At 41.5% G+C, this 7,874-nt stretch overlaps 1 non-coding gene across 1 annotated transcript; it reads left to right on the top strand.

Moving 5' to 3' along the window:
* The first annotated feature begins 2,912 nt into the window (after window positions 1-2,912).
* Window positions 2,913-2,994, top strand: Trnas-gcu. The gene has a single exon. It is a non-coding gene; the product is annotated as a tRNA-Ser (tRNA).
* Window positions 2,995-7,874: the final 4,880 nt, after the last annotated feature.

Raw genomic sequence — 7,874 nt, 5'->3', positions numbered from 1 at the left:
GTTATCCACTTACATAGAAACATGCGATGATATATGTTCGTTAAATAAATTATAACAAATACATCATCTCGAATAACTGGGCCAGTAAAAGTGACTGGCTACTTGATGAACGACCGGAGTTCGATTTCCACAGATTCGCTCTTCCCCGTCACTTCCAACGGGGCCCGCCCAGCTCATATCAAACAGACATCACAACGTTCACGGGGTCTGTATTGAGGATAACAATTGAGAAGATATTCTTTTTAAATATCTCTTATCAAGGCTACAGGTTGGACACAATGCATACCATCCTGAATTTCGACATCATATTTACGCGCACGTGTTGTCAGTCAATAATGGTAAAGGGATGGTGCAGTTACTCACTCAACCTTAAACTCAATGGGAAAAGACCCCATATTGATTCCCTTCTTCCAACTACGACACCTGTTGATCAAAGTTCGTCTACACCCCTAGAAACGTGGAATGAAGTACACTGTAACTGGATGTCTGTGTTGACATGTCCTGACATCTATGAACAGTACCGCAAGTAGCGCGGAACATGCAACACAGTTTGACGCACACAGTGATGATTGCAGTGCCATCTATCCATCTACCCATAATTATTAACTAATGTACATTAATACTGTTGCAGGTGTTAACTTATTTCTGGATGTCATACTGAAACAAACGAATAATAACGAAAATGAACAGAATATAAAGAAATATGAACTTACTTATGTAGTGAGGCCTATTTAACGAGAATTATTAAAGCTGAAGCGTACTATCTCATCGGATGTAACGCCGTGAAGTCCGTTGCTTGGCACCTACTTCCACGCTGGTATCTTGCTCGGCTTATTCTACCCTGAAGATGGAGGCGATATGTTCCTCCGAAACGTCGGTTGACTTTCAACGGGCTGCATTGCGTTATATCCCACCGCTGTGAGAACCTCAGACCTTACATAGTCGTATAAAAGTTCACAGACGTTAGTGACGAACATACTGACTCCATCATCAGGGTCAAAAAGTGAGCCAAACGACAGCAAGACTGCCGCCTGTTTTTTCTCTTACCTAAGATTATTCTGCCTATAGTTACCGCTGTCAGAATCTCGAATCCAAAGCTATTTAACCTATTTGGAGTGAACCTTTTAAGGCCCTTCGATAACATTTCCATGTCCTTATTGGCCCAAACCGGAAACCACGTCTTTCTGCTCCCGGAGGGTCTTTTGGACCAACATATTTATATACACAAATATTCACTCATCCTATTCACTTTTACCCTGAAGCTGGAGGCATCACGTACCTCCGAAACGTTGGAAACACTGCTTCATCCATTCCGTGCAAAGACCCAAGAGCGAAATCCACGTGTAAACACGTAAATAAGGTGCAAGGGAGTATACGTTCAAAATTATAATTACATACAGCAATTTCAAAGGACAGTGAGATCGGCAAGACCCAGAAATAGATGACAAGACCAGTTTTAAGACTTCTGAACATTGGAACGGGTATATAGCACTCAGTATTAGTTTTGGAAGAAGAATAAGAACAAGAATTATTAAGAAATGGCTGAAATGGCTGAAAGTTTCACTGTCCTGACTGAAAATCGAAACATGTAAAGCAAACGCAAAGAACCTTGTCTCCAAAGCTCTCGTTACCTGAGTTACGTCATCGATACCGCCACGGCTCCAACATTACTAGTTCACGTGATAACGCGAAATATATTTGGGCCTATACGGAATCCCGTACACACCCACCGACATCTCACGGACAAATGTACAAACTCACAGGAAGAAAAGTGAGAGCATTGTTGCGAAAGGAATGCAGCTGACCCGAAGACGATGTTTCTAATACTACATTTAACAAATTCGCATTGTATTATTCAAATATCGAAAAAAAAACAGAAGTTACGTAAAATCAGTAACAAGAATAGAATGAGACCAACGTCCTTTTTTATGCGAGCATACAAAAATTTTAATGCAAGTTAAATAGTTCGAAACACTTTCGTTAATGAAAAAAAAGCCGTCTTCTTGGATGTGGCGCCTTGTAGATCTTGTGCGAACCGATGTTTCGGAGGAACACCTCCATCTCCTCCGAAACGTCGGTTCACACAAGATATACACGGCGTCACATCCCAGAAGATGGAATTCTTCATAGTCACTGCCGTGAAAACCTCAAATCTTACGTTCGTTATTAACCGAAGAAGCGTCGTCTGGAATGTGACGCCATGTAATCTGGTAAAAGTTCGCAGACGTTTCGGAGCACACATCCTGTCTATATCTTAGCTCTTCTGCCATGAAGACGAGGGTAGCAAAGTTCTTCCTAAACAAACTCCGTGGTTTTAGTCCGCAAGAAAACTATACCGACCGAGCGACGGCCGCTTGTCGGCGACGTTAGTGCCAACTTTTGCGGATAGAGGGTGTCGCGTGGTCAGCGCAACGGCTCCCCACGGCCGTTATTCTGGGGTTTCTAGACCGGAAAGTTGCTCCTGCACCTTCATAATCAGCAACGAGAACCTCAAAATTCACATCAGTCCGATCCATGATGGTTTTTACGTTGGTTTACGTCTATGGACACCATCGAAATCTGTTCCAAGGTTGGCGGCAACCACAAAATTCGCTTACAAGCTCAGATTCAAGCCATTTAAGAACATTTACTGATCGTCCTCGAGTATCCACGATAGAAGAACACTTTAAATTTTTGGTATATTTATTTTTTCAATTTTGAATCTCCCCCAAAATATAAGGGGAATTATATATAGCTTGCTCCTTTCCCTCCTCCACCTATGTATATTTTCATGGTAACGTCGCAATTTATCCTGCTGACCCTCATGCACACTCTGCTGTTCGTAACGGGAAATTCGATGTTCAATTGTGTGAGCACCGGTACTTCTACCAATCGTTGGAAGGTCTCCACTGCAGAGCAGCCTCAACTTAGCAGACGAGGTGGCCGAGTGGTTAAGGCGTTGGACTGCTAATCCAATGTGCTCTGCACGCGTGGGTTCGAATCCCATCCTCGTCGCTCCCATTTTTTATGTTATTTTTGTCACGATTTTTTTTTTTTACAATTAAACTGACAACTAACAGCATCCGTCACGTGCAACTACGATTTTAATGTTATTCTTCCAACTGAATCCACGTCTTCGAAATTGCTTTTCCAAGAGTATTTTATCTGTCTAAACTTAATCACCCTAATAATATTAATTATGGAATAAAAGTTAAAAAATATATTCTGATTATTTTATGCAGTGGACTGTAATAATTAAGGATCGATTCAGACCAGAAATGTGACAGGTGACATAGAAATAGATGATAAACATATGTTTATATTATGTAGGAGCTTGGATGACTAGGTCAATATAGTGACTAGGTTACGGGTTGGATGACCACCCAGTGCACACCCTCCAACCCCGTTTATTTAATATCCTTTATAATATTACCTTCCCATCTATGCCTGTGCCTTCCAGGTGGGGTCTGTTTTTCAGAATATTCGACCAAAATATTGTACGCAATTTTTATTTCTTCCATGAGTCCTGCACATCTCGAAAATGCTATTTTTTTTTATTTCGTAACCCCTCCCTCCCATTATGACTGGTAAGTAGTGTAAATTATGAAGTTCCTCATTATGCTATTTTCTCCGCACTGCTATATTTCCTTCTTCTTAAATTCAAATGTATTTGTGAGCGCCCTCATCAAAAAAGTTCTCAGTAGCTAGGGTCTATCAATTTAAATTCCCGACAGCCAATCAATAAGCCTTATTTCTTCACACCCAAGTAACAAAAAATCAGTTTTTTTGGGGGGGGGGCGTGATAGCTTTTGAACAAGATATTATAGAGGTAATATAGAAATACTTCATCTTAGTATTTCCTTCTCCACCTTATTAAAGTTCGTACCTCACAGGAAACACATTACATCTCTATATAAAGACCAACCGGTTAATGCTGCTTAGGGAAAGAATTCAAATTCTTACTCTTGCACTATATACAAGTCCTCTGTCAGTCCAGGCTTTGCAAAGCAGATCACGTCTATCTTGAGAATTTTATGCTACAACGGCAGCTTAGTCACGTGAACGGTCGTAACCTTGACCGCTGCCAAGTTTAAGACTTATATTTTCTATGTCCGGTTTCGCCTTGTCCTATGCTGTGAACATGTTCGTCTTGGCATCAAGCCCCTTGAGACCCACGACCAGAGATTTTTCTTTTCAACTCACAAGAAACACGTCTCCTTAACGCAGACCAACCGGCTAATGCTGTCTTGAGATATAATCACTGTTTATTGTGAGGATCTTACGAAACACATAAATACACTTTGTGGGGCAGAATGCAGAATTTTTGTATGTTAAAGCAGCTTGTATGTACCACTGGTTTTGAAAGTGTTCTAAATGCATTAACGTACCAAATAACGTTAACAGAGTACTGGCAGCCGATTACATAGGATGATATCCGCATAATTAACTGATAACAATTGTTCAAAGAATGTTATTAAGCTTTTTGCTGTCTCTTTAACCCTACAAGCGCCACGTATCGAAAAATTCGACTGTAACAATATCTATATTTCTAGTATCACAGCATGTGATATATCTCGAAATTTTACCATAAGCACATAGTCAAAAAATATATGGCCAAAATTCATCTCTATTGAAGTTCTGTGTGACTTCTTATGGGACATTGTAATTCACGCAGTTGTGCCAACCTAACACTGCGATGAGGAATTGTAGGGTTAATGCATGCAGTTGCCTTCCTGCCTGCCTGCCTCCCATTGCATCACTCACAAGTCATCCTGCCAATATATAATAGCCTGAGCTCTTTCTTGAGGAGCTGACAGTTGCTTATCTGGCCAATAAATTCTCTGCCTTTTGTGGATTGAGAAGGTTCATTCCTTGTATATAAGAGCACGAAAATGGACCTACTCCTAAGCCCTCTGCAACATAATAAAGTACATGGAATTTTGAAAATCCTACACACGTCATGTAGGTAACACCTCATAACCGTTTTTTTATATCTTCTCAGAATAAACTAAGGTGTTGACAGGAACCACTCAGTATGACACCATGCCGTTCTCCTGTAACGATTAGATTGCCTTATCGCGTACTAGATAACTATTCTGTACAGTCAACACAAATACACAACAGGTACATTTTATCCCTTGTACAGTATCGTTTAAGTTTAAACGTTGCTTAATAACGCGTTTGAAACTTGTTTAGTCAATTCTGTGGAAGAACACAGATTTGGGGTATAAAGAGTATGATCTTCTGGGTTGTAACGCCGTTTATATGGGTAGAAATTAGCTACACGGCGTTACTATCCCGAAAATCTTACCCTACATCCTCAAATACAAAGAGATACGGAGTGTGTGAGAAAGATATTTGGGCCTAAAGGAAATGAATTAACAAAAGAACGAAGAAATTACATGCCGAGAAGTTCTGTAATTCGTGAGCCTCACCGAAACTTGTTCACTTGATTGGATTAAAAGAAGATGGTATTCACGCGTAATACATATGGGAAAGTCAACATATTGTGACCCACAGACCCATGGTTAGGCAACGTCTCAATGAACCTCAATCATAGGGCCAGGTCCTCATGTGAGAGGGAGACACCTACTCTGTTGGGTCCCTTAGAAAGAGCTAACCTCAATCACAGGGCCAGGTCCTCATGTGAGAGGGAGACACCTACTCTGTTGGGTCCCTTAGAAAGAGCTGACCTCAATCACAGGGCCAGGTCCCCATGTGAGAGGGAGACACCTACTCTGCTGGGTCCCTTAGAAAAAGCTAACCTCAATCATAGGGCCTGGTCCTCATGTGAGAGGGACACACCTACTCTGTTGGGTCCTTTAGATACAGCTAGAATAAGGAACAAGGGACAAAGTCCAGAATCCCAGTAATTTTGAGGAAGAATTCAGGGGTTCAGAGAGAGAGGAACCGGTTGGAAGATGTTCATTCTCGCTGTCTTTACTGTTGTGGGACCTCGTGGTGCGTGCTGACCGCTACTCTGAACACTGTACTTCCGAGAAGCCTGACGACAGAGCACCTCTTCACACACTCTTCACTTTGATTGTCGCCTGTAATATGCTATATGCGACAGACATGTTTCTATGGGTCATTTCGCACAATGACGAACAAAATGCAGGTTATTCTTGAGGGCAACAGATCGTACACGAAGCGAAGCTTTAGAATTCAGAATATCTCGAAACTTAATTTATAATTAACAATTTAATGACCTTATGTAACCCTGATTAAACTGTAGTGTATAAATTATCTTTTCGCGGCAACAATGTGTTGGTAGCACTCTGGAAGTCGGGCATTTTAGTTCAGATATACGGCTCAATTTCCTGCACTTCTCCTTTGTCGTTTAGAAGCATTTAAAACTGAGGAACGAATTTAATTGGCCCATCTGCCTTGCTGACGTCATGCGTACTTAGAACACTTGTTGTCCTCATGGAAACAAGCTTCTACAAAAGTAAAAAAATGTAAAGCTATCCCTGTTAGTGACCGTAGAGACCCATAGGGTTGTGAGACGTTGAGGCTCCCATTTTCTAGACAATAGGCTCACAGATGGCGGTGAGGTGGTCAGCCCTACGCGCCGGCCGCCCTTTCCCCCCCAGCAATATTCCTGATACTCATTTCTGTTAGAGGCTCAGTCGACCCCAGGGCGATAGTGCGGCTGGAAGGATTAGGTCAAGTGAAAAATCAAGGTACCCCATCATGAATCGAACTCGCGACATTCCGGCTTGTAGCATAGTGCCTCAACTATCTACGTTATCGCGTGCCCCTTTTTTTATAAACGAATCTAATTTAATGTGTGTTACAATTTTAAATTTTTTTTTACACCCGTGCTCTTAATTTTATCCTCCATCTTATTAAATTAAAGTATTAAATTATCACTTAAGATATCGTCTAAAATCTTCACGCTGCCTAGTGTCGCCCTTTAAGGGCGGTTTGGTAAAGGCCAAGCATGCTCAGTGGTCGGGGATATGGTGATCTCTGAATAGGGGTTGAATTGCATTAAAGTGGCTTAAAACGCAATCTGTGTCACACAAATATGGTCCTTAAAGACATGCTCTTTGAACAAGAGTTGTATTCTGACAAGTTTCACTGTAATTAGTCATTGAATCAGTGAAGGAGTTACGTAAGTAAGCAAACCAATTACTCAGTGAACCTAGCCAGCCAATTAGCACGTTAATCAGTCAACGAGGAAGCTCGAACTATTAATAAATCGAATCTGATTCACTAATATCATGTAAAAGCGACCGTCATCTTTGCTCGACTCAAGAAATGTGACAGAGGTACCCAGGAAAATCTAAATAAACAAATTAGCTTGAATTTGCAGCATCTTAGTGAACTAAAATCGATTCGATTTAACGGGATTCGATNCTTAGTTAGTTAGTTATTGGAGAGGGTGGGTTTCCCCATGCACCGCGACCAGTTTGATCTATTGTGCTTCCCTCTATGATATTCTACCAGTCTCTATACCCTACCGATACTGGTGCTTACCATCAGTCCCGACCAAGCCAGCGAGTTCGGCCTCTACTAGCTTGGCGGTATCTATAATGCTTCCCCCATCTATCAGAGGCGTTAGAGACTACTGTTGGGCGGGAAATGTCCTTGAATTTGGCTCAATAATCTCCTTAGGAGATATGAGGTTCTTTTACGTGCCGTAACGCTACGACACGGGACCCACGGCTTAAAGTCCCTCCCGGAGGACTTGTTCCCTGAATTTTTCCGCCCTTAAAAATTCCACGACCTCCGCCGGGTTTGAACCCGCGTACTACGAGTCATGAGTGCCAGTAGCCTTAGATAACACGTCAGTCAAGAAATTATCAGATTTTGCAAGAAACTGTAAATTTTAAAATCAAATTCGACGAACTGCAATGAATTAACGCGGATGAGTACTGTATGTTATCTCC

The sequence above is a fragment of the Cryptotermes secundus genome, unplaced genomic scaffold (assembly GCF_002891405.2).
Source record: "Cryptotermes secundus unplaced genomic scaffold, Csec_1.0 scaffold2044, whole genome shotgun sequence".
In the NCBI taxonomy this organism is placed as follows: domain Eukaryota; kingdom Metazoa; phylum Arthropoda; class Insecta; order Blattodea; family Kalotermitidae; genus Cryptotermes; species Cryptotermes secundus.
This window is presented reverse-complemented; position numbering and strand designations above follow the sequence as displayed.